Source organism: Labeo rohita, unplaced genomic scaffold (assembly GCF_022985175.1).
Source record: "Labeo rohita strain BAU-BD-2019 unplaced genomic scaffold, IGBB_LRoh.1.0 scaffold_329, whole genome shotgun sequence".
In the NCBI taxonomy this organism is placed as follows: Eukaryota; Metazoa; Chordata; class Actinopteri; order Cypriniformes; family Cyprinidae; genus Labeo; species Labeo rohita.
The window spans coordinates 41,274-68,951 of NW_026129247.1; the positions used below are offsets into that span (position 1 = coordinate 41,274).

At 37.2% G+C, this 27,678-nt stretch overlaps 1 pseudogene; it reads left to right on the forward strand.

The window, feature by feature from the left end:
* The first annotated feature begins 406 nt into the window (after window positions 1–406).
* On the forward strand, window positions 407–27,678 carry LOC127160339 (carcinoembryonic antigen-related cell adhesion molecule 5-like; annotated as a pseudogene).

The window sequence follows — 27,678 nt, forward strand, 5'->3', positions numbered from 1 at the left end:
ATAAAAATATTTTAAGTCATATAACTGCAGAGTCTGAAATGACATACATTATGTGGTACAGAACAAATATTTTTAGTGTCCATGACACTGTCCCTTATTATTATTTTTTTTAATGAAGAACCAGTATTGTCCCTAATATTAAAGTTGGCAACCCTTATTGTTTGTTGAGGAAAAACAGGCTATGGCATTTGTTGATCAAATAAAACATTTTAACATTACTGTGCCAAAAATATCAGTAATATGAAATACAAATAGTCTCTTCATTTCATTTTATTTTGTTTAATTTAATTTCATTGAATGCTTGTGTTAACATCCAGCACTAGGCGGCGCAGTGAACACTCTTTTGTCTAAAACTGCTGTTTATCATTAACCAAAAACTTTATGTAGATACTAGTTCAGGTGTTTTAAGCTGGTGCTCATGACAGCTGAGAGCTCGATCATGATGGTTTCTCATGGCTTATATGGGACCCTGTGGATATTGTCGTGTTTTGGTGAGCCTCTTTCTATTAATTAAATAATGTTGTGTGTTTTAAATTCCCATACGGAAATATAATGTACAGTATGACATATATTGCTATATATGTTATGTGAGGTTATGTGTAATATTCACATATGCATGTCACCTTCATTAAAATCAGATGTATGCAAAAAAACTATATATTTATATATTTGTTTTTGTCTTTTATTTTATTTATTTTTATTTATTTTATTATTATTGTTATACTGCATGTCTCTCTTTTATATTTACTTATATAATATTAACATGTATTGAAAGGTTTTAGGATGTATTCGTGTGTGGGTTTATTTATAGTTTGGTATTATTTTTACAAACAAGTGGTAAATTAGTACAAAAAAACTCTAAACTCTAAAAGCCTAAATGATTAGCCTAGTTTTTGTAAAAATCAGTTCATTCAGTAACAGCAACAAACAATGCAAGATGCATGTTTTAAAATATGCTTATAGGTCCTAAATAAAAGATGTGATATGCAATCATCAAAGTGGACAATAGGCCTACATTACCCAACCAAATTTACAAAATCCATAATATCTAAAATATCTATCCAGTAGGAAAAAAAAGAAAGAAAGAAAGAAAGAAAACTTTTGAAATATGTTTCAGCCCTGTGTCTAATGAACATGATATCAAGCAGTAAACATTCTGGCCAAAATTCTTATTTTAATTTGTTTGTTCAATTATTTACCGTGTCAACCACACACAAAAAAATGAAAATGATATACAATTATGCAGCTAAGCATCTGCAGTTCAATATTTATGAAAACTTTTAGCATAATTGTGAGCAACATTAGCAAACGTAAAATACAGTTAGAAACATATAATTTATTACATTCTTTGACAGTAAAACAAAAAATTGGCAAAAATCATTGTAAATTCATACTGTACAACAGTGAAAGTGACGTGTAGTCAAGTATGGTAACCCTTACTCAGAGTTTGTGCTCTGCATTTAACCTATCTAAGTGCATGCACACAGCATTGAGTAGTGAACATACCAGGAGCAGTGGGCAGCCATTTTTCACTTTATGCTAGGGCCAAAGTGAAAATCTTACAATAGATTATTTGATTAGTATCAAGCATGTACATAATATGTGACTAGTGATGACATCAGAAAATCATACAGAAGTGTTTGTGTGTGTGTGTGTGTATGTGTGTGTATTGTGCATGTAATTTTTTTAAATTAAAATTGGAAAAAACAAGCAAATTATATAAAAACAGTCTGCCATTTTGTAATTTATTATTATTATTATTGTTTTTGTTGTTTTTGTTGTTGTTGTTTTGAATAGGTCAGTTTTTAAGTGAAGATCTGCAGTTTCCTGGTCTGGTTAATGGAGCAGTAGGAGGAAGTGTGGTGTTCACTCCTGATAACCCGCCCTCCACATCAGTTGATACAGTTCAGTGGCATTTTGGAACAACTCCTATTTTGACAGCACAGTCTGGTTCAACTGTAATAACCTCAGCATACAGAGACAGAGTCAGTTTTGACAACAAAACTTTCGCTCTGGAGCTCCAGAACCTGAGACTGGATGATTCTGGAAAATACAGTCTGACTGTAGTAACTAGTACTGGAGGGACACTCAGAGGAGAAACTTCACTACAAGTGTTCGGTGAGTGTGTTGTTTAAACATGACAAATGTGTATTTAATAAATATGTGAAAGATGATTTAAAAAGTAACAACATATTTTTGTTCATTTATAATGCTGTAAATTAAACAATAATCATAAATATGTGAAAATGTTATTAGTTGCATGATGAATATATTGACTCCGTTTTTAATAGTGCATTGGACAGTTCTTAACCCAATTTTAGTAGTTTCAGCAATCTCCTTAGATGTTTTCTTTGCTTGATGCATGCCAATAATTTGACCCTTCTAAACCTGATTAACATCTTTTCCACAACCGCAGGATGTGTCTTCTGACATGTTTGTTTGAGAAATGAGAAGCTACTCACTGCATCAGTTAGGGTTAAATAACTTTTTGCCAGCTGAAACAATCATCCATGCAGTAATAATCCAATGGGAGGCTCTTACCTATTTGCTTAGTTAAATCCTTTTTTTTTTTTTTTTTTTGAACAGGCAGTGTAGCTTTGTTTTATATAATAATTGTGGGAACCAATAATCACTATAATGACATGACATAATAATGACATGATTAACACCATGCAAATGCACAATTGTGAATTGAACTAAATTTCATTTCTGTGTTTACAAACTGAATAACATTTAGTGCTAACTAAATATGAAAGACTAATTTCAGATTCAGTGTGTTTCTGTCTCTTTCGCTTACACAGAAAGAATAACTAATGTCAGGCTTACTGGTCCAGAAGAATCATTAATAGAGGGCAAATCATCTGCTAACATCACCTCTGAAGGAAATGGCACATCACCTCTGTGCAGTGGATGAAAGATAACAGTCCTCTGTCTCCTAGCAACAGCATCCATTTCTCATCTGATAACAGATCAGTGTCCATCAGTCCAGTGCAGAGATCAGACAGTGGGGAATATCAGTGTACATATACAAACCCTGTCAGCTCTAAGACAGCAAAACTCAACCTGATCATCAACTGTGAGTGTTAAACATTCAAACATCAAGATGATTTGAGCTCAAATCTGATGAAATACAGACATTCTTCAGTGCTCAGTTTGTTCCTCTAACAGTGAGTCTCTTTGTGTTCTAGATGGACCAGATGATGTTTCCATTACAGGTCCTAATGTGGTGGATTTAGGGGTTCGTGTGTCGCTCTCTTGCTCTGCAAATTCTAAACCTTCTGCTTCATTCAGCTGGAAGTTTAATGGATCAGACACTGGTGTGACCACAGACACATTCATCATAGATCAGACTGATTTCACACACAGTGGAGATTATAATGCACAGCTTTGAATAGTGTCACAAAAAAAGCACCACACAAAAACATGCTTTACTAGTTAAAGGTAAGCAATTAAAAAGCTAACCTGTTGTAAACATTTGATAACCAATGCAATTCAGCATTAATTTACCAAAAATGTATTTAATGCCTTATATCTGATATATATATATATATATATATATATATATATATATGAAGAGTTCAGATGCAAAACCCTCTAAAATCCATCCCGATCAAAAATGAGATAATGACACTGAGTTAATGATACTGAGTGAATGCTCTCAACACATATTAAACGTCCATCAAATACTTTTACTTCAAACTCGGTAAAATCCAAGCCTAAGCCCAATCAGCCTGATAAAAATGCATTTTTTAAATAAAGACGTAACATGGATTTAGAGGTTTTGCATCTGAACTCTTCATATATATACTATTTATATATATATATATATATATATATATATAATTGTTTATAACTTCATAATGCATGTTTTTACGTTTTTTTTATTATTATTATTAAATCTGTTAAAATGCCCTAAAATAAGCTTTGTGTGCTGTACATGATGTCAGTCTTTTGTTTCCTGTGTCCTTGTTATAGAAGGTGGAGGTGGAAGTGGTGGAGGTGGAGGAGGGCTGACATCAGGGGCGATAGCTGGGATTGTCATTGGGGTTTTAGTGGCAGTTGCAGCTGTTTGTGGTCTGATTGTCTATTTAACAAAAACTAAGAAAATGTGAGCAAAAATTAGTTTCTGAATTGTGTACAATTACAGCAACTTTCTCTCTGAAAACGTCAGTATTTATGAGATGAGACTAAATGATTACAGTATAACAACTGTTAAAAAAATGTCTTTTTGTGAGATTAAAATGTGGTCAAGATAAAGTTGTAACAAATGTCTTTGTCTTTACACTACAGCCCAAAAATAAGCCTTTCAAAAAATGGACCAGCAAGGGGAGGTATGTTTACTTATTCTTAATCTTGAGTATGTGATTGAAATAATGCAACTTATTTCACAAGACTAATAATGAACATCCCATAATAGATTGCACATAAACTATTCATATTACAGATGATTCAGTGCATATTTCTTTCATTATTAAACTCATTAAGTGTTACTTTCTTTAAACAGGAGCACAAACCAGACAGGATGCTGTGAGTGACTTTCATTTCTTGTTTTCTGGTGATAGCCTAACTTTTTATTATATATTGATACCTGCTTTAAAACTGTAAATCTGATGTCAAATGACATTATAAACGCTTACTGGAAACATGTGGTAATAGAAACTAACTACAATTCAAATATTCAGCATCAGAGGTAATTAAAGAGTTTATGGCTTTTTTCATAGGGGGAGGGATGAGTATATTTTTACAGTCTGCTTAATGGACTGTAATCCTTCACATATTATGGCACGAAGACTTGCTATGAGGATGGGCTATGACAAATGCTAAATCATTATGAATTATTAGACAGTTTATTATTGAAATTTCTTTTTTCTTTCTCTTTTTTTTTCTTTTCTTTGTTTTACATTTACAATGCCATAAAAACAAAGTGTTTGCCCCCACTCTGATTTCTTCTATTTTGTGTATACTTCATATTAAATTGTTTCAAAAACAAAATAAAACAAAGGCAACCTAGGTAAACACAAAATACACTTTTTAAAAGATAATGTATTTTATTGAAACAAACAAACAAAAAAAAGTTATCTAAAACCAACTGGGCCTGTGTGAAAATGTATTTACCATGCAGTTACTAATTTCCCATGAAACTGCATTCAAAATGGGTTTCTAGATGCAACCAAGCTTGATTTCTGCCTACCCTGTTCAAGTAAATCAGCACTTAAATGCAGTTGGTTAGAAGGTCTTATCTAGTAACACACTGCTAAAGATGAAAGAATTTCCAAAAATTGTGAGGAAGATGGTGATTGAAATACATCAGTCTGGGCAGACGTACAAAACAATTTTAAAGGTAAACCCAGGTAAAAAGACTTGTATGGCTTATGTAGAACAGAAATATGTAGCAGAAAACCCATGAAAGTCTTACGTTTTTTGTTTTTTAAAAACCACATAATTTATATATTTTGGAAATTTTTTCAATGATGTGAAATGGCTGCACTTAGTGAGCCCTATTTTAACGATCCAAGTGCATGGTCTAAAGTGCACGGTGAAGGTGCACTTAGGGCATGTCCAAATCCACTTTCGCTATTTTAAGGATGGGAAAAACAGTCCACGCACCCGGTGCATGGTCTATTATTTTAATGAGGCATGGGTGTGTTTTGGGTGTAACGTGCATTAAACCAGAGTCTCATCTTCCATTCCCTTTAAGAGCCAGTTGCGCTCACACCATTCGCTATTTACACTGCAGAATTTGCTAGAACAAAGACTGAACGCTTCCTCCAGAGAGCAAATGAGTTGCCGTGCAGCCCCTTCCATCCTCTCCCCTCCTTGCTGAACATGATTGTTTTTGAAAGCGAAAGTGAAACCAAAAAACAGCTCGCATAAAAAAGCGATTGACTATCAATTATGACATGTAGGCATTTTTATATTTATGTACAAAATAATCTTTTACACTGTAATCCTTTCATTATTAATATTTGGCATGTCTGTGTGCTGCTGCATGTCCCTGTGTGTGTAATAAGCAGAGTGTATGTGCATTGTGTACCTGCCTATAGGCGCATATTACTAACACGCTCTATGAATAACAAAACAAATATTGCGCCATTGACTTTAGACCAGGTTTCAGTTGGGCAATAGCACAGTCTATTTCAGTTGCCTCAAAATAGCAAAGTGCCACCCGCATCTTTGTTCTCTCCACTTTAGCCCTGATGCCTTTGAGGCTTTTAGTAGACCATAGCTATGGACAAAGCTTACAAACAGTCATTCTGGCAGGATGTAAACATGCCAACAGGACGCCGCAGCCACTGAGGAAGTATCTTAGCGTGGATTTCACACACTCTTTCAGTAGCTGTGGTCATCGAATCAGTATTTTATTTTCTGAGTTGTGTTCTGGTCAGTGTTGTGAGTAACGCATTACAAAAGTAATAATAATATAACAGATTACTAATAAAATTTGGGTAATATTATTACTCGTTACAATCTCAGTAGGGCCTTACACAAGTTACAACAACATATTTTAACACAAAATTAAGCTGTGAATTTACCAAAACCACAAAACAGCACCATAGATAAAAAATATGCGTGTAAAATAGTTTGTCTATTTCCAGTTGCTGGAATTCAATGGTTAAGATGACTGCCGAGATGGATTCTATATGTGTGAGATGGACACACTCCTGTTTTATTTATTTCATCAGAGAAAATAATAAGAATGCATAATCAGGTGTAATTTATGTGGGACACCACACTCTCAACAAGGAGAAATAGCATGAATAACTCCTGGAAACACCTGGACTGGTGCCACTAACACTAAGCTAATGGAGAGAGAGCTGTGAGGTCGGAGAAAAGAAAGAATCCCAGCCAACACTGGGATCTAGCTAATTTTGTCTGTTTCCATGGTTGCCCCACATGGGTTAGCCCAGATGGGCTGATGGTAAGCCCTTGATGGGCTCCATATAGGGCCCATATGGGTTAACAGGTAGCTCCCATTTGGTGCCTACATGAGTTAGTGATGGGACCCAGCTAGGTCTTATGTAGGTAACTTATGGGCCACAACAGGTATACATATGGGCTAATATATTTGTCTGTTTGGGTTACCTTATTTTACAGTAAACCCCTAAACACAAACATTACATTAAATCCACTAAAATGCTAAAGGCATTCAATAAACAGAAACCAGCAGTTCATGCTTTTAAGCAAAGTTTATTTGGAAAAATTTAAACATGACTATTATAATTTGTACATTTACAGCTTTTTAACACACAAGTATCTAGTAAAAATTAATTTTAAGCTCCTAATTTTTATTTCTTGTAAAAACTTCATAACTTGTATTCTGCATGCTTTAAGCAAGGTTTCATTGGAATAATTTGAACATGACCATTACAACTTGTATATTTATAATTTTATAAAACATAAGTATCTTAAAAAGTTAAAGTGAAACTCCTGACAAACATTATTTAAATTAACTTGTATTGTCTGTATATGCTAGAGGTCGACCAATGTATCAGTTTTGCCGATTAATCGGCACCAGTAGTTGATTGGCGGAACTATCGGTTATCAGCAAAAATCCATACCGATAGTTTTTTCCCGGGTTGGGTCCGTTGCTGGAGCAGCTGAGAAGGTCGTCATTATATAGCAAAGTCCCTATAGTCTTTGTTATACAGCAGGAGAGCAGCCCCTAATGGCGGAAATCACTGACAGCACCTGCAGTTTTTTTTAGACACGTGACACTGTGCGCTGCCACTTTAAAGGCGGATTTAAAACATGGACAACCAAACGCTGTGTGTTTGCATGTGCATGTTTTTATGTCATTACTAAGTGATGAATTTGTTGACTAGATGCTGCATTAGTGGAGACAGGACAGCAGTATACTTTTGCCCGTTTGGTGATCAAATAAAATCTTGTAGACTGCTGCTTGAAGTGAACGCGACGCATCCAGTGTGTGTGATATGCGTTGCCCATTGTGACTAACATATTTTTAAACTTTGATTAGATAACCACAAATGTTCCAGAATAGAAGCAGTTAAATGGTGAAAGTACACAATATCCACATGTATGCAATTTCAGTACTGTGGCCTTTGTGTAGATATTTAAAGATGGCCATCTTTAGCTTGATTGTTGATGTAATGGTAGCACTTTACAAATGAGTCCATTTGTAACATTAAGATTGATAAAAGCTATAGAATAGAAGTATTGTTCCTTGTTAAAGTGTGTTAATTTCAGCATTTACTGATATATTTTAAAAATTTTAGTTGCTTTAGTTAACATTAATGAACAATGAACTAATTGTAATGATCAATATATAATTATTATTTTTATTCATTTACAAAGTATGGTTCAGTAGGCTACTTTTTTTTTTTTTTTTTTTTTTTAATAGTAAAGCACTATTTATTTTCCGTTCAGTATCCATTATAAAAACTATTGGTCGATTAATTGGTATCGGCCAGTGTGGTCCAACCTAGTTACCGGTATCGGTAAAATCCAATATTGATTGACCTCTAGTATATGCATATCTAAAAACTCTTAAAATACATTATTTCACAAACAAACCAGTATTGCAGGTCCTCACTCCTCTGTCCTTGCTCTCCCATCGACCCTTTGAAAAGACAATTAATCAACCACTGTGCCACTTTTTCACAGTTAAAACAGATGATTCTTGTCTTTTTAAAGATTGTATTTCCATTTAAAAATCAAGAATATCTTAAAACATACCCATCTTGCGTTCCACTATGTGACATTGCAAAATGTTTTTTTCCCCGATTTCTTCCCCAGGGTTCCCACTCTTTCATGAACACCAGATTCAAGGGCTTTTTTAAAACACCGTTTATTTTATATCAAGCACCTATCAAATTCACACACCGGCATATGTAGTGTCACAAAAGACCTCTTACAGTACTTAACATTTCACTTACACTTAACATTTACATTAAAAATTTCAGAGTAACAAGGTTTTGAATATGTAGGTTTCATAAATTTAGACCATTTTGAGCAGTCGTGTTCAAAAGAATTTTAAATTTCTCAAATATTGATAAACATATATTCTCGCATCAAACTGTTTTTTTGCTGTAAATCTTAGAAAAGATAAAATATTTCAATTTTAAAATTAAATAAAGGTTAAACAGGACTCTACACTTACTTTTAATTCTAAAAAAAAAACTAGGAGCAGTCAAAAATTTCAGGAGCACCTTCTAATCAATAATCAAATTCTGATCAAATATTTACGGAGCCCCTTAAGGGACATGGTGGTGAAAAAAATCAGAGTGAGTGAAAAAAAAATCAGGGTGGGAGGAAAAATATTTTTCAGATTTTTTTGCGTTCTCTCGCAAAACTTTGCGTTCCCTCGCAAAACTTTTGCGTTCTCTCGCAAACATGTTTGCGTTCCCTCGCAAAACTTTTGCGTTCTCTCGCAAAACTTTGCGTTCCCTCGCAAAACTTTTGCGTTCCCTCGCAAAACTTTTGCGTTCTCTCGTAAAAGTTTTTTTGCGTTCTCTCGCAAAACCGGTTGGGTTCGGACAAACACTTCCTGTTTACTCATCTCACTATGTTCACAACGGAGCGGTTCATATAAGTTTTATACTGAACTTGAACTCAAGTGGCCTATTATAGAAATACAGTCATTTAATTGCTTATAGTTTCAGGCACGATTTGGGAAAATCCTAAAACGCTTAATGTGGATTAATGTACTAAAACAGTGACAGCGGAGGCCCAATTCGGTATTAATAAATGCTATTCATACTAATACAAATTTTAATATTAATACCCTTAGCATTACTCTCAATAAAGCAGTCATAAATGCAACTTGCTAATGTCTTTTCTCCCCACAGAAAACCTTTCCCAACAAACATGAGACGTCCACCCGACGTGCAGATCATGTCTATATTCCGACAAAGACGTTGAAATGACGTCTTTTGGTCGACTTTTGCTCAGTGGGTTAGGATACAGAAAACACTTAAGGGAAGCTAATGGACGAATTAAGACGGTATTTGTAGTTACAATGGTTTAAGTATAGTAACCATGGTTAATTTGTTTGCTGCTTGTTTAAAAAAATAATAATAATAAGTTTTGAAAGGAAAAATAAAACAAATAAGTCACGTAGCCTATTAGTCCCATTTTATTCAGAAATAATACTACCAGCAGGCCTACAGCGTGTTATAATACCAACATTATAAACACACATAGCCTAGGCTATTTTAGTTCCCCGCACTCCACAGCAAATCCTTTACATTTAACCGTATTCAGAACAGACCAAAAACCAAAACCAAAAAACTATAACTTATTCATTTTTAACGAATAAATAAAATATAATGCAGTATATAATAATAGGTATAAGCTTATAGCTATAAATAAACTAAAAGAAATAATTTAAAGCTAAACTGAAAGTATGGGCTCACGTATTGCTCTCCTTCAGCACAAATCCAAATGTTTCCATATTCGCAATGTATTTGCAGTTAAACCATTAAATTAACCGGGTTTTGTACGTTCCAATATCGACATGAAAAAATCATAGTGAACAAAAATGTGCCGCAATGGATCGGACCGGTGCTCACGCTGTAGGACACAGACTAATACAGAATATTTAAACTGACTAGTGTAACTTTGTATCTGTTTGGGTGATTCTGTGTATTATTTTAATAATGAACAGGCTGCGAGGCGCCGGCGCGATCAAATAGCTGAAATATAAAAACTGTACAAATATATATATAGAAAAAATATAAAAACGGTCTTCCATACAGAAAAATACCCTGTGCGAGTTATTGTTTTTCATGTTTAAAATAGGAGAATGCAATATCCAAACGACTGCAAATGCAACATTTATTTTATATAGCAGTTCAACAAAAAGGGTAATATTAAGTGACATTTTAAATGTAGCCTACATTTTAAACACGATGTTTGTTATATTTAACGAAATAATAATAGTTCCAACGAAATCCGCAACAGAACTGGCGTGTCTCCAAGCAACAGCGGTGTTTCCTTTCTGAATTAACCTGCAGCTTTGAACCATTAGAGTCCGTGATTAATAACCCATTCATAACTACACCATTTGCTTAGTTATTGAATGACGCGACGCCTTGCTCATTAAAACAGTGACATGCCGCCACCTACTGGAACGTTTGAGAACCACTAGTTTAATGGATTACTTCATTAATTGCCTATTTTTTAATAAAACATGAAATGTTGGCTTTTTATATCATTGTCTTCTTATATTAAGCTAAGGTACACTGGATATATTTTTAATAATTCCATATTCGGTCTTTTTTTTTATCAACGTCTTCATAAAGCCGCGTTTTCTTTATGGGAGGAAAAGGCTTAACATGCAATTTAGAGCTTTCTGTTCATATTCTGGGCTTTGCTTTCCTAATGTATAACAAACTGTATACCGAGTTCGGCCTTTTATACTCTATTATCCCGTTGTTTTCTTTCTGGGGGATACGCTTAACGTGCAATTTAGCGGGTTACGTTTATATACTGAGTTATTCTGGTATATAAGGTGTGTACTGAACTTGGTCCTACAGTGTTTTACATTTTAGAATGTCCCAAAATCGTGACTTGATGTATTTATATAATAGCCTACTTGAGTCCAAGTTCAGAATCAAACTCTATGAGTCGCTCAATTGCGAACGTGCAATGTAGGAACCACTACAAGCTGTAAAGTTAACAGATAGTGTTTGTCCGAACTCAACTGGTTTTGCGAGAGAACGCAAAAGTTTTGCGAGAGAACGCAAAAGTTTTGCGAGGGAACGCAAAGTTTTGCGAGAGAACGCAAAAGTTTTGCGAGGGAACGCAAAGTTTTGCGAGAGAACGCAAAAGTTTTGCGAGGGAACGCAAACATGTTTGCGAGAGAACGCAAAAGTTTTGCGAGGGAACGCAAAAAAATCTGAAAAATATTTTTCCTCCCACCCTGATTTTTTTTTCACTCACTCTGATTTTTTTCACCACCATGTCCCTTAAGGGGCTCCGTAAATATTAGCCTTCCTATTACGAGACAATATTTGACTCTTTAAAGTGATTTTTTTACCCTTGTAATGGCATTTTTTTAACTTTATTAAAAGTATGCCATCTTTTGTTAAATTCAAAATATTATATTTATAAGCTTTTTTTTTACATTTCTAATTAAAATAACAGAATAAAAACAAGCAGACTAAGAATAAGTTACCAATCAAATGAAATTGTACTACAGAGGTGGCACAGAAGAACACAAAAGTGGCTTGTAGGTGTATTTTCAGATGGTTTAATGAGGCTCAACAGTCACATGAGTGTAATGAAATTCATGTTGAGGTTAATGTTTTATATATACAATTTTGAATATAGAAATATTAAATGATTTAAATAACAGAAAAGATACCTTAAAATGAAAGTAAAAATGCCAGTAGGTGGCAGCAAGTCACTTATATCACTGAATCATTCATTGAAATGACTCGTTCGAACGGCTGATTCATTCAGGAATGAAGCAAGTGTCTTTATGTATGGGTAATTGAATCAGATTTGTTTAAAAACGTCCATTCATGCATAAACCACACAATGCTGTGTTTGAATGGAGATGCGCAGCAACTCAGCTGTTACTTTAAAACAATTTTCGTTGACATAATGGAGCAAAAACAGGCAATAGTGTTCAGACAATGCAAGTCACTTAATATTAACTTCTTGTTTGGTGAACTGTTGTATTAAATCAATATCATTTGCAAACTCCCTTAATCAATAAATCTGTCTCTCCCCTTCGTTCATCGCGATCTTCCATGATAATCAATGCAGCTCATCCACAGACAACTGATTATAAGTGTGGGGAGGGGCATTTTTACTGCGTGATTAATATAAGCAGCACGACACAGCAGTTTATATGTAATATTTATCCAGAAATGGAAAAATATTAATTTTGCTGTTAAAAATAAATAGTGGTTATGTGCAAACAATGGGAATCAATATATTTGCGCAGTATGCAAAAAAAAATCAATTCCAATTTGAAGCTTGTGACAAACACGCACATCAACCCGATCACTTTATTTTTTAACACCCCAATCATTAACTGTTTCATTTAGTCTTTGACTGTGCATATAGGAACATTTTTGAAATAGCACCATTCTACTCAACAATTTTTCAAGCGCTTTCAATGACCTGTATTTGTTTTCAAGTACTTTCCAGGCCTTGAATCCATGAGTCTGATATTCTGATACTTTCAAGTACTTTCAAGAAGCGTGGGAACCCAGCTTCCCAGATTAGCCACTTTGACACTGACTTTTCTGCCTCTTAACTGGTAATTTGGTTTGTAAGCTTCTTGTAGAACACATAAAGAGCATTAAGGTTAGATTAAATTCCATATTTAAGCCCTTGCATAAATAAGCAGTCATCTCCATTTCTCCATTTTTTCAGAAAATACAGAAATCAGACATAATATTCTATCATACACAAATGATTTCTGTGCAAACAAGGGCAACAGGGCAACATTTAAAGACATAGTTCACACAAAAATGAAATGTCTCATTTAATCACAAATGTTAAAATATGTCCATTTGGAATTAAAAATAATTATAATAATAACTTCACTTTTATTAGTGTACTGGTATTTAATAACATTTGAATTTTATTATTTATTATAAACCGTGAGTTTGGTGATCGCTACACCACAACAATTACTTATCACTAAAAAATAGGCAGTACACCTGGACAATTATTTGCATACAATCAAACTAATTTGATTCCACTGATTTATGAAGAACAAACTCAACTCTACCAAATAACCTGTTTGCACATGAATGTTATAAATAATCCAACAGCAAGTAAACATACCTTATACAACCTCAAGCAGTTTGAGCCCCTAAAATGCTCACTTTTCATGCCGACAAACAAAACTGAACTTTCTTGATAAGGCATGGTCCAAAAGGAAGGCCATCATTCCTGTGGCTTCATCTACAGTTCTCCATCCAATTTCAGCCTCCACAGCAACCTAACGGAAAACGTCCCAGGTTACGTATGTAACCATGGTTCCCAGAGGGAACAAGACGCTGCGTCCGAAAACGCTATGGGAACGCCTTCTGCGGAACCACGCTCTGAATGTATGTGTAATCTAGCCAATTAAACGATGATACGTCACGGGAGGATGACGTCATCGACCAGGAAGCATAAAAGCATGTGCGAAGCTGCCGGCGTCAGCTTCTGGGGATGAAGCGAGCGCTCAGCAGGGATGCCGAAAGGATGGATCGAGACGCAGTGTCTCGTTCCCTCAGGAAACCATGGTTACATACGTTACCTGGGACGTTCCCCTTCAGGAACTCGAGCAGCGTCCGAAAACGCTATGGGAACGAGATGCCCACGCCACCAGATTTCCAAGCCCCTGCCTAGTGGAGGAGCTAGGGCAGGAGAACAGAAGAGCCGGGAGTGGTTCGGACATCTAGGTTATAGAACCTTACAAAGGTGAGGGGCGTGGACCATCCCGCAGCATTAAAGATGTCCTGTATTGGGACACCTGCCAAGAGAGCTTTGGAGGCAGCCATAGCGCAGGTAGAGTGAGCCTTGACCCCCAGCGGCGAGGGGAGGTCAGAAAACTCGTAAGCAGTAGATATGGCATCTATAATCCATCTACTCAGAGTTTGCTTAGTAGCAGGATAACCCTTCTTAGGGGGGCCATAGCAGACGAATAGCTGGTCTGTTTTACGCCACAGGGCAGCTCTGTGGACGTAGGCATCCAGGGCACGTACTGGGCACATACAGTTTTGCTTCTGCTGGTCGGGCTCCCGAAAGGGAGGAGGACAGAAAGCCTGGAGCACGACCGGCTGTGGTGTGTTTGTGGGGACCTTAGGAAAATACCCCGGCCTGGGGTACAGAAAAGCTTTGGTCATACCAGGAGCAAACTCTAAATGAGAAGGGCCTGCAGGTCCCCAACCCGCTTGAGGGAAGTTAGAGCTAACAGCAGCGCTGTCTTAATGGTGAGAAATCGAATAGAAATCTCCTCTATAGGCTCGAATGGCGGCCTACAGAGGGCCTCAAGTACCACAGCAAGGTCCCACGTAGAGACATGGGGTCGTGTCGGAGGCCTCAGCCTCAGCACACCACGGAGGAAACGTACCACCAGGGGGTCCTTACCCACTGACATACCACCAAGAGGAGCATGGTAGGCCGAGATTGCCGCCACATAGACCTTCAGGGTGGAGTGGGATAACCCTGTGGAAAAGCGGGCCTGCAAGAACTCCAGTACTGTACCAACTGGGCAGTTAACTGGGTCTTGCTGGCGTTCTCCACACCATGAAGTGAAGAGCTTCCACTTCAGGGCGTACAGTTTCCTCGTAGAGGGAGCTCTGGACTGGAGGATGGTCTCAACAACCTCGGTTGAGAGACCGGAAGCTATGAGCTGTGCCCCCTCAGAGGCCACACCCACAGCTTCCACAGCTTCGCCTCGGCCATGTCTGTAGCATGGCATCCAGTCCCAGGGGAGCTGGATGAACTAGAGAGAACCAGAGGGGACACTGCGCATTCTCCCTCGTGGCAAAGAGATCCACTTGAGCTGGACCGAACACTTTCCAAATCTGCTTCACCACCTCGGGGTGAAGCATCCATTCCCCGGGCCTCGGCCCCTGTCTCGACAGGACGTTTGCTCCCACATTCAGATGTCCAGGAACGTGAACTGCTAGCAATGAGAGGAGTTTGTCCTGGGACCACACAAGGATCTGGTGCGCCAGCTTGTACAAGGGGCGCGAACGCAGACCTCCCTGGTAGTTGATGTAGTAGACCACCGCTGTGTTGTCGGTGCGCACCAACACATGGCGATCTCTCAGGTCTGGGAGAAAGTATTTCAGAGCTCGAAATACGGCCAGCATCTCGAGGCAGTTGATGTGCCAGCTGTGATGGCGACCACTCCAGAGACCTTGGGCAGGGTGACCACTCATGACCGCCCCCCCAGCCGGTGAGGGATGCATCTGTCGCTAGCGTGACACGGCGGCAAGGACTTGCTCGGAGACCTGTAACGGCGGACCGGCAGGAGACTGCCGAGCTAACTATTCTAGAGACCCCCGAGGGGGTGACGAGCGTCCCGGTTCTGCTACGTCCTCGGGCATAGAGATCCGGGACAAGCGTTCGCCGGAGGCCGCTGCACCCTGTAACGCTGGCAGGGGTGACAGACTGACCTCCCGAGGGCACCGAGGAGAGACGGACACTGTGTAATGCGGTGCAACCCGCTCTTCCCCGGTGGGGGCTGCCCTCGGCGGTCCTACGATGGCGTCAGGACCGCTTAGCCGGGGGCTTCCGAGACTGAAGCACGACCCGCAGGTCGGGCCTCGCCTTGGAAGACCCCGGCCTAGAGTGCCGCGAGTCTCGGTCCCGGGACGGGGGGAGTGCGAGTCGTGACACTCAGCATTGCACTTCTCTGTACGAGGAGCTAGTACTTGGCTGCTCACGCCCAGCAGCCGCAGAGGTTAGATAACGGCGAGGCAGGTACCACTGGAACGCCGCCGCCTGCTTGCGTGCCTCCTGGTACCTGCTGACGACAGAGTTGACTGCGTCGTCAAACAGGCCAGAAGACTCAAGCAGGGCGTCCAAGAGGAAGACCCTGTCCTTCTCTTTCATGTCGGACAGGGTCAACCACAGATGCCTCTCCACCACCACCATGGCTGCCGTGGACCGCCACACTGCCCGGGCGGTCTCCTTGGTGGCGCGGAGAGCAAGATCAGCGGTCTTGCGCAGCTCTTCCAGATCTACTTTTTCGCCGTCTGCTAACCCCTTAAGCAGGTCCGCCTGATAGGCCTGGAGCAAAGACATTGTATGAAGACAAGCTCCGGCCTGACCTGCTGCCGAGTACCCCTTACCCACAAGCGAAGATGTAGTGCGAAGTGGCTTAGAGGGTAAGGTCGGAGCCTTCAAAGACGATGCCGCACCGGGGGACAGATAGCTGGCTAGCGTTTGTTCCACCCGGGGCATCGCCTTATAGCCTTGCTCGTCGAGCCCCGCTTGTGATGTAGCATTTACAAGGGGGAACACACAGCCTGAAACGTGGCCCGCTCTCTCCACTCTTAACACACTTTTCAATAGCTTTAGACATCACCCTCAAAATAAAGTTGTGCTAAAACTTGCACTGAAAAACAGGGTGACAGACACAAACATAGAGCGCTCCGCTGAAAGCTGACGCCGGCAGCTTCGCACGTGCTTTTATGCTTCCTGGTCGAGGACGTCATCCGCCCGTGACGTATCGTCGTTTGATTGGCTAGATTACACATACATTCAGAGTGTGGTTCCACCAAAGGCTTTCCCATAGCGTTTTCGGACGCAGCTCGAGTTCCTGAAGGGGAACAAGATTATTAATATTGGGGAGACAACACAAAAAATTAACCCGAATAATTGCAATTACATTTCTCCCCAAATCGTGCAGGGATAGCTTAATCAATGGCACACTGCTATTTTACACCGGAAGTTGTAATCAACTGTGTTTATCAAGTCCATACATACAAGTCTATTACTCACAATTCCTGGAACACTCCCATAATTCCTATGCAGTTACCACTGTAACAGATATTTTATACTTGTACTACAATTGTGTTGCCTGCGCTACAAAAACATTCTGCCTCTATAACAAAAAAGCTACAGTACTGTGAAAATGTTTTAGGCCACCATTATATTTGTTGTTTTGGAAATGGAATAATGACTATCTCAGAGTTTTTATTAGAATACAATCAGAAAATAGAGGAAATTTATAGGCAGTATTAAATAAACAAAATGGTGGCCTATGACTTCTGCACAATACTCTAAGTGCAAAAACATTAACGTTCTGCCATGTGAACCTGCTAAACAGTCATGTTAGAACATACCACTTGTTTCTGGAAGGTGGGGTCTGCCAATTTCTGCTCCACTGCATCAACATCACAGAGCACCGTATTATTTTCTGTAAGAAAAATACTTATTACTTCTAATTCTAATTTAGGCAAAAACATCTGTATAGTCATAATTTATATGATTTGTAATAACACCAATGCAAACTGATGCAGATTTATTTAGGCAAGAAACTCCTGTTTGCATGATAAATATTGTTGTAATATTATTGTATTTTGTGTATTGTTAAACGTACAACAGCCTTACTGTTTACTCTTCAAATCGAGATCTGGCCCAGGCTAAGGTACCTTATTTACAGATTTGCTTACACTGGCTTCTCTGCTATTTTAGCAATTTGACATTGTCATTGTAATCTTCCTGTATCATGAGCACATAGCCCGGTGCTAAACTTTGCAGTTTAAGTATGAGCTTTTTACTTTTAGAGGGCGTAGAGAACACCAAGACATACAGCTTTATTGTTTAGGCATTGGCGCCAGAAATAAGAGGAAAAATATGGCGCGATCTGAGTATGATAAAATTCTAAATTCTAACGACACAAAAAGCTTATGTTTCGGTTAACATTATGGTTTGTACACAATGACTGCGTCCGAAAGCTCTAAACTGCGGCCTTCGGAGGCAGGCAGGCATCAAGGCACGTCCGACTACAAATTTGATTTCACTTCCTGTCTCCGGAGGTACCTTCTTCTGCTCGCATTTTGAAGGCAGCATAGATGTGTCAATAGGCTCATTTGAGATGAGCAAAATATGCACACACCCGATCACCGGTGATCACCACGAGATGCATGACGGTAAGAAATGTGTCCGAGTTACGTCTGCCTTGCTCTGATGTTATGCTGACGCCTGTCAAGCGTCCGACCGACCGACCGAATGTCTAACCGAACGTCTTGTGCTTTGAGCGTCTTACAGGACGGGTGACCCACGTGACGACCTGACGTGATGTCAACATCATGAAATTACTTGGTTTTTAAAATGTAATGAGCTTAACTGCTCTTTAGAGATTATAAATGAGACTATAAATGAACATTACAACCATTACAACAACTAGATCTACGTATTTCATACCTAAAACAATACTTAGTATTTTTTTCTGCTGTATTACCCCCAATAAGCATTTAGATGTGCGATCTGTGGTAGACTTCTAAATTAAAAAAAAAAAAAAACTTCATGGCAGAAGGGTCTATTGTTCATTTTTCAAAGGCAATGTACCTGTTTGTGAGTGTGCCTGTGAATGTTTACTAAGCAGAGGTACTGTAGCTATACAGACATATAATAAAAAACAGTCTAAAATCGTGTTTTTTTTTTTTATAATTTATTTTGTTTTCAGATTATTGTAGCATTCATATATCATTAATATACATATATACATATACCAACAATTATGGCTTGTTTTCCTTATTATTATGTCGACTTTCTAAATGTTTGTCTGTAAAACATAGTAATACATTTCCTCATTGGTTGTTAAATATAGCCTATATGTATACTACATGTTCTCATCAATGGTTACAGTTATGTTAAATTTTTTTTCTCTTTTATTTATTATCGTGTTTTACCAACAAATGTTACTTTTCAATGTTAGATCTCTGTTTTAGCATTATTCAACAAATCATAGGTGCAATAAATTAACAAGTTATATAATATACAAGACGCAACATTTAAAGCTTTATTAAACAAGTTAGCTATTGCCTTCAAAACGGTTTTGCAATGCTCCCCACTTGAAAATTAGTTACAAAAATGTAAAAAAAAAAAAAAAAAAAAAAAAAAAAAAAACTTTTCATGTGCATTCAAACGTGTACTTTTTTATACCAACTTTTTAATCAGCCGGCTTTGCGTATACCCACTCTGATGCACATCATTCATTAGCCAAAATCATGACAGTCCACCACATGAATAGCTAATCCAATCGCACGTGAATAAATGCAAATACTCCCTAGCAATTAAAGGCACTGAGGTGGTCAGGACCGTGAAGACCACACATGTAGAGTGGTAAAAAAAAAAAAAAAAACTTATTGATTACTAATTTGAATTAGTACATTATAACGAAAACAATACCTTAAATTAAGAGTATACCCACTTTTCCAGGCACCACTACACCGCTGTGAATAATATATAAAAATATCAAATATGCAAATTGAAAATGAAATGAAAAATAAGCATTTAATAAGTAAAAAGAATATATAAACACCGACTGAATCTTAAACATAAAATCTCACAAATGAACGAATGCATGGGAGTCGCTACACTGAAAAAAAAAAATCTGTTGGATTAACAAAAATATGTACATCGGTTGCACATATTTTTATTATGTTCTTTCAACATAATTTATATCTGTTTGTGTTATGTAACTTGTGTTTGTCAAATGGAACATGATTTTTATAATGTTTTTTTATGCCATGTTACCTTGTTGATTTAACATTTTTTTTTTAATTAAAGCTTTATCCACCATATGCAGTGGTGTTTCAATAAAATACATAAAACTATGATAAAATGTACGATAAATCCAGATAAAATTAATTACAGAATAAAAAAACTTTGGTAAACTATAAGTGTTACCATGTTAGAAAATTCTGGTATCATTTTTTTCACCCTCAAGTTTATCCAAACCTGTATGAATTACTTTGTTCTGCCCAAAGAAAAGTATTTTGAAGGATGTTTGAGGCCACACAACTTTGAGGCAGCTTTGATTTCCATAGTAGGAGAAGAAAACTACAGAATTCAATGGTGCCCTAAAACTGTTCAGTTATAAGCATTCTTTAAAATACCTTCCTTTGTGTTCAGCAGAAAATTCATAAAGGTTTTGAACAACTTGAAGGTATGTAAATGATGCCAGAATTTTAATTTTTGGGTGAATGATCCCTTTCAGTTAGATGGGCAATTGAATTTTGCAGTAGCTAATGCCAAGTTATCCAAATCACCGTAAGATTATCTGGCCCTCATTGACGATCCTGATGTCCCCTGGTCTATCATGGGCATTGTCTCCTCAATGCATCCTGGGATGAGGGCTTCATCTGCAGCCTGGAAAACACACAGTTAAAAATGAGATTCAGTACTACTCTGAAATATCAAACTTAATTTCAATAATTTAGTAACATCAGTATTCTAAGAAATGTAAACTTGAATATAATAAGAACCAGTTGTGGTCAACAAAGACTGATTACAGATAACTGTTAGACCCCAGTTCTAGGATTGTGAATGGAAGGCCAAGAAATACAATAGTGTCTTCCTAAAACAAACAGTAAAATTATATAGCACACTTTGAATACATAAATTGATAATGGAAGAAATGTCCAAAGTGTGGATGTTTTAGATGTTTCGGTAACGCCAATCTCCAACTGCATCTGCTACTGTGTGCCCTTAATACACTGACACATTCAACGGACAGGGAGAGAGAAAAATAACAGACTGATATTAACATTTGCAACATCGTCAGACAAAGATATTTTAAAAGTAGCAAAAATGTGAGTTTCATACATACCATTAACGTAAAGGCTTTGGACCGACAGTTAAGTGGATGTCAATAAGTGCATTCGTCTGGTGAAATATCAGATATCTGCAAAATATCAGAAGTATGCATCAGTTTTAAAACAGTTAACAATTATTATAATTAAGAGTATTGGATTATGCTTATCAAATAACATGAAGATGAACATCATTCGAAACAGTCATCAGAGATGTATGCATGTGAATGCAACCTTATAAAACAAAAGTAAAAGTTTTAAATAATACTACTCGCATGTGTCTGATCCACGTCTCGGCTGCACCTTTTTCCCACTCGTCCCCTGACTGCAGCCGCCTAACGTTACTCTCACCTACATTTCAGCTAACCTTAACATCTCAAACAAGCCCATCCTCTACACTGGATGCGGCACAGCGCAACAAATCCCCAATAGAACATATTCCATGTTCTATTGTATTTCTGATGCAGTTTAAGCTCTTTGAAACGGCCACTTTGTAGCGTAACGGCTAGTCATTTTGACTCGGCTAGTCAACATACCGACATGCAAAGAAAAAGATTACACGCATTTCGAACACTCAAACGGTAATATACGCAACATTTTCAGAAGAGGCTAAAGCTAGTGTTAATGTTAGCTAACGTACAAACGCATAAACGTAACTTTAAAAAAACAATGTTGTTTGATATGACAAGTATATAAAACCTGAGTGAAAATATGCACATTCAAATACTGAATGGCTACTCTAAACTAAATTATATTTTCAAGTTTTAATTAACTTACCTCAGTGCAGAGCTCAGATCCTATCCACAGCGACAGACAAAATGGCATCTGTGCGGTTCTTTGTCATAAAAGGAGCAATCAGTTCCCCATCTTCTGTAGTTTTTGCTGTGTTCACCCCTCATCATACCACAGCTGACTTTATAAACCTGAAAAGACTATGAGTAATAATGTTTAGGCCTATAAACAGTTAATTTAACAATACAGTTTAATATTAACAACAAACTCATATTCTGTTCTACACAGCTTTGCATCAACTGAATGTGTAAATTTGACAGCGCAGTCATAGGCTAATAAAATACCCATAATACAAAATGTTCTTAAATCCTACATTATTAATTATTAAATCGGTTCTAATAATAAGCCAAAAAGGGTTTTTACAAAATTTTAGGTAACACGTTCCTACATGTGCTTACACGTTGTTAACCCGTACCATAGACGTTTCGGAAGCGTGAGTAACCGATCGTCTTTCTAACGCGATATCTACACGTGACACGTTGTAACACGTTATGTGTGTTTATCTTTTTGTAACTTCATGTGCTAAATATAACTGGTCTTGGGTTGAACAATGCTGATTTAAAAAGTTGTGCAAGCCTATTATTAAAATAAAACAGTGTGATCTTGCAGCAGCGGCCTCTTTATTATAGGCTAATAAACCAGACACGTTTTGACGATTTTTTTTAAAAGCACAAGCTATTCCACAATGATTTCTTCACAAACCTTTAAAAAATTTCAAATAGCTACAAAAATCACGGCAGGCTTCACAAGAACAAGAAAGCTAATTTTAAATTTAAAAAAAAAAGAAATATTATTTAACGAATAGTCTAATTGTTCTAAGAGTGAGACTGTTATGCTCTTTGAAGAGGACCTCGGGATGTAGGCCATCTAAGAAAATTATATTTCCCCCATTAAAATTTAAGTTTAAGGAGCAGATAGGCTATTTCATTTCAGAATATTCATAATAGGCTATATGCTTTTTACATACTTAAAATGACAGTGAAATCTTCAAGTCTGCTCTGACTTAGTTTCAAGTTTGCATGTAGCCTGCATATGACACTCAAATAAATTACAGGCTAATAGCTTATACCCAATTTTATTTCTATAAAACGAATTTAACTTTTATGTCAGACACATTTCAAAAAGGCCAATGATAGAAGATTGCATAGTTTCAATCCTAAACCATTTTGTGATTATAAAAGTGTAACATAACATGATCTTATTTTACAATATACTCTAAGGAAGTGTGGCATTTATGGTCTGAGATGAATATAAAAACAAATCTGTAAGTGTTCTTAAATATTTGTCTGGGTCTCACAAGGAAATATCCGTTTTTGATCAGTAGATATCTCTCTCATGAATGCAAACGAATATGATGTTCTTTATTTAATCAAAAATAACTCCAAAATCAGAACAAGAAACACGCTTATTATTATTATTATATTCTTCATACATTTTTATTTTTATTTATCATTTAAACTAAACTAACATAACTATAAAATGTGTTATATACAAATGTTTATACAAATAATGTCTGTACAGTAAAACACTCTTTGAAAGTAAAATACACATAAACCTACACACAGGCATAAGCTGGGGTTCAGGAAAACTGTTTAAGTGTTGTTTTAGGTATACAAAATCTGCCTGTCATGCCTATTTATTATCTTTAAACAGCAGTTTGGTTCCTTACATAGTTAAAATCAGCTAATAAAATGGTTGGGTATTGTTATCAAATATGTACATCCAGTTGTTGTAATGTTCATGTGTAGACTCTAAAGAGCAGTTGAGCTCATTACATTTTAAAAAACAAGTAATTTCATGACGTTAATGTCATAAGACGTTCAAAGCACAAGACGTTCTATTAGACGTTCGATTAGCCAGTCGGTCGGACGCTGGGATGCTGGTTGTAGCTGGTCCTTAGCTGGTTTAAGCTGGTCCTGGACCAGCTAATGGCCAACATAAACCAGCTAAAACCAGCCTCCCAGCATCAAAACCTACCTAACCAGCATATGCTGTTTTTTTCAACAGGGTAGTCATACTTCTGTGGATATTTTGGTGAAAGTAATTTAAAAGTAGTGTAACACATTACAGTTCAGAGACAGTAATATTGTAATGTAACTAATTACTTTTAAAAGAGTAATAAGTAATATATAATGTATTACATTTTGGAAGTAACTTGCCCAACACTGGTTGTGGTAAAAATAGCAACATGTAGCATCAGTAGCTCACAGAGTCCAACCATTTCACATCAAAATGGTACCCCTCACGGTCCAAAATATATTAAACAATGTGGATTTTTTTAATGTAAATCTTTCATGGGTTTTCTACTACATATTTCAGTAAGATACATCATTTACATTATATTAAGTAATACAAGTCTTAATACCTAGGGTTCCCTTTAAAGGCTCATGGATTCCAAGGAGCCACAGTGTAAACCATTATCCCCAAATAGAAGTGGCTGAGCTTTCAAAATTTTTCGAAGAACACAGCAAAAACAAAAACAAAACAAACAAACAAAAAAACATAAAGACAAAAATGGCATCCATGGAGGAGTGATGAGACAAAAATCACTGCCCAGAATAACAAGGCTCGATGAAACACACCTTGATAATCCTCAAACATGATGGGAGAATGTTTTGTTGAGTGACGGGTCAAACGTGGAACTGTTTGGAAGACAGGAGTCTCATTACGTCTGGCATAACCCAAACACTGAATTACACAAAAAGAACATTACACCTATTGTCAAGTGGCTGTGTGCTGGTGTGTGGACCATGATGGAAACATCAATTCTGCTCTCTACCAGAAAATCCTAAAGTAGAATGTTCGGCATTCAGTCTGACAGTTGAAGCTCAAGTGCAACTGGATTAAACAGCAAGACAATGATCCAAAACATGGAAACCTTCCAGAAAACCTTCCAATATGGCTGAACTAAAGCAGTTCTGCAAAAAAGAGTGGGACAAATTTCCAGCACAGTGCTGGAAAAGATTGGTAGCATTTAGTTGCAGTTGTTGTTGTAGGTGGCGCAACCAGATTTTAAGTTCAAGGCTGCAGTCGTTTTTTACATGGATGATGAATATTTTTAATGGGGTCATCGAATGCCCATTTTCCACAAGTTGATATGATTCATCAGGGTCATAATGAAAAGTCTGTAATATACGTTGGTTAAAAATTTTCAATGGTTGTGTAAAACAAAACCCTTTTTAGCTTGCCAAAATCAGCTCTGCAAAAATCATCTCATTCTGGCCGAGGCTGCTTTAAATGCAAATGAGCTCTGCTCGCCCCGCCCCTCTCTTCTCTCTGTGGAGAGACGAGCCTGTTTACTTTAGCCGCATTTAGCCACGTTTAGCTGATAAACTTGCTAACTAGCACATTACAAGGAAAGGCGATCGCAAAGATTCATAAAAAAACCCTTATACTCACTTCTGTTGTGAGTGAAGCTGGATCATGAATGATTTGCGTGAACATAGACGGATATATGTAGATCGGGAGGCGCATTCCCTTCACAAACAAATTTAATCTACCGCATCTTCAGCGGCTCAGATGTCGGGAGTAAATGACAACCACTACATTCATTATTATATCCAGCAACACAACACCTCAATCGCTCAATCGGAGATAATCTTGTCTAACTTACATTCCTGCTCTGGCATCGAAACAAAGAGGGCTGACTGTTACAACTGATCTGAGGTAAAACGCTCATGTCAATCAACTATCGTGGGAGCGGCCTCTGTCTGTGTGACGCAATAACGACAGGCATCCAAGAATGGCTCGATTTGAAAAAGGGAATATTATTTTTACAGATTAATTAAAAACCACTGCATGGATTTTTATCATTATAGGTTAGATTTGTACATACACTGCCAACACACATTAATGTTCAAACAACATGTAAAAGTGAACTTAGCATCCGATGACCCCTTTAATAAACTGTATGTTTATTTGTTTAATTTCAAGATATAGCATGAAATAAAACAATTCAGGATGGGTGCAAATACATTTTCACAGCACTGTAAAAATATTGTGACATTGTGATTTTAATTTAACATAAATGACTATTTGTAGGAGGTGAATTATGCAGACGTCAGCCATTTCCAGAAGTCTAGTGGAGAGAGAGTGAACCTGGGGAACAGTGACACTGCTACACAGTACGCAGAAATAAGACATGGAGGGAAGTCAAAGGCTCCTCCACCTCCCTATGGAAGTCAGGTAAGCGGCCACATACATTAAATGTAGCCCTTCCCATTGTAGAGCACCATATGTGTACTTTAGCTGCAATAAAACTTTACTGCATCACAACAGAAGTGCTGTTTATTCTCCTCTGTAGCTCTGCAGTAAAACAATAAGGAAGTCACTAGGTTGGTTTCATTTAACATGTACTTCTGTAACTTCTCCAATCACGTGTCAAACCCTTTTGTGTGCAGGTGAGCAAGTGAAGACACTGAAACGAAATGAAATCTACTGTGCTGAGTCTTCCTGCATATTGCACATTTCACACGTGTTGTGCTATTTCTTTAATTTAGTTTTATTTCACTGGATGTTGTTGTGTAAGTGAAATGTAAAACTTTCATTATGATTTTGAATTCAAGATGGCTTGTTAGGCTGTGTAATTTTTCTGTTGAAAAATTGGGGAGAAAGGGGATGATTATAACACTGCTCAGCTTATCTTAAATTTGTACACAGTTTTCCAACATTTATCTGAAGCAAACTGTTGTTTTGAAATCTACAACATTCCACCTTCTGCGTGAGTGAGTTTGAACAGTAGATGCGGTGGGTTACAACACAACAGAGAAAAAATTGATAATGTTTAAATTTTGTATATGCATTTATTTGTTGTTATTACAATGAAGTGAAAAAAGGAGAGAAAAACAAAAACATAAAACATGGGCTTTTAATGTCACCTTATAGAATGTGCCATGTTTTGCAACCCTTTTTGTTTTTGTTTTAATATTCAGGTGAACATTTGAACAAATATTATATATCCAATTAAACAAGAATATGCTGATTCAGATAAAACCAGCGCTGTCAATTCGCATACATAAACTTATTTTAAACTGAATTGTAACTCCAAAGTAAAATGTTGATTTTTCTATCTCAAATGTGGTTTTTGTCCTATAATTTTTTTATATTTTTAAACAGAGACATATTTTCACCTCAAGAGGATGGTGGCCATGTATGGTTTCATCCCTGTATGTAATTTCTAGATAGTGACTGTATCACAGCTCAGCACTTGTTAGAAACTCATGGTATAAAAATCCACAGTTTGCACCATATGCCTCACCAGAACCTTGTTTTAATTATAATTTGTGTTTCACACTGAATAATGTACCAGAAACTGGCACAAATGTTCACTGGGCCTGTGGTCTGCGAATGTCTAGAAAATGGTCCATACAATGTCCATACACTCTTCCTCTAAATGATTTCTTTATTTTCACTGTAATTGTTCATCCTGATCTCATTTGTAAATTAGTTTTCCAAATAAAGTTTTATATTTATAGACTAAAATGAACTTACTGGTGATTGCATCAAACAGTTTCTGAGAAATCATCAGACACATCTTCATTCTTTATTTGCCATACTGGGCAAATATTAGAAGAAAAGACAGTCATGACTAAATTTACCTTAAGACCTGATCACATCATCACTTAGGGAAGAAAAGACA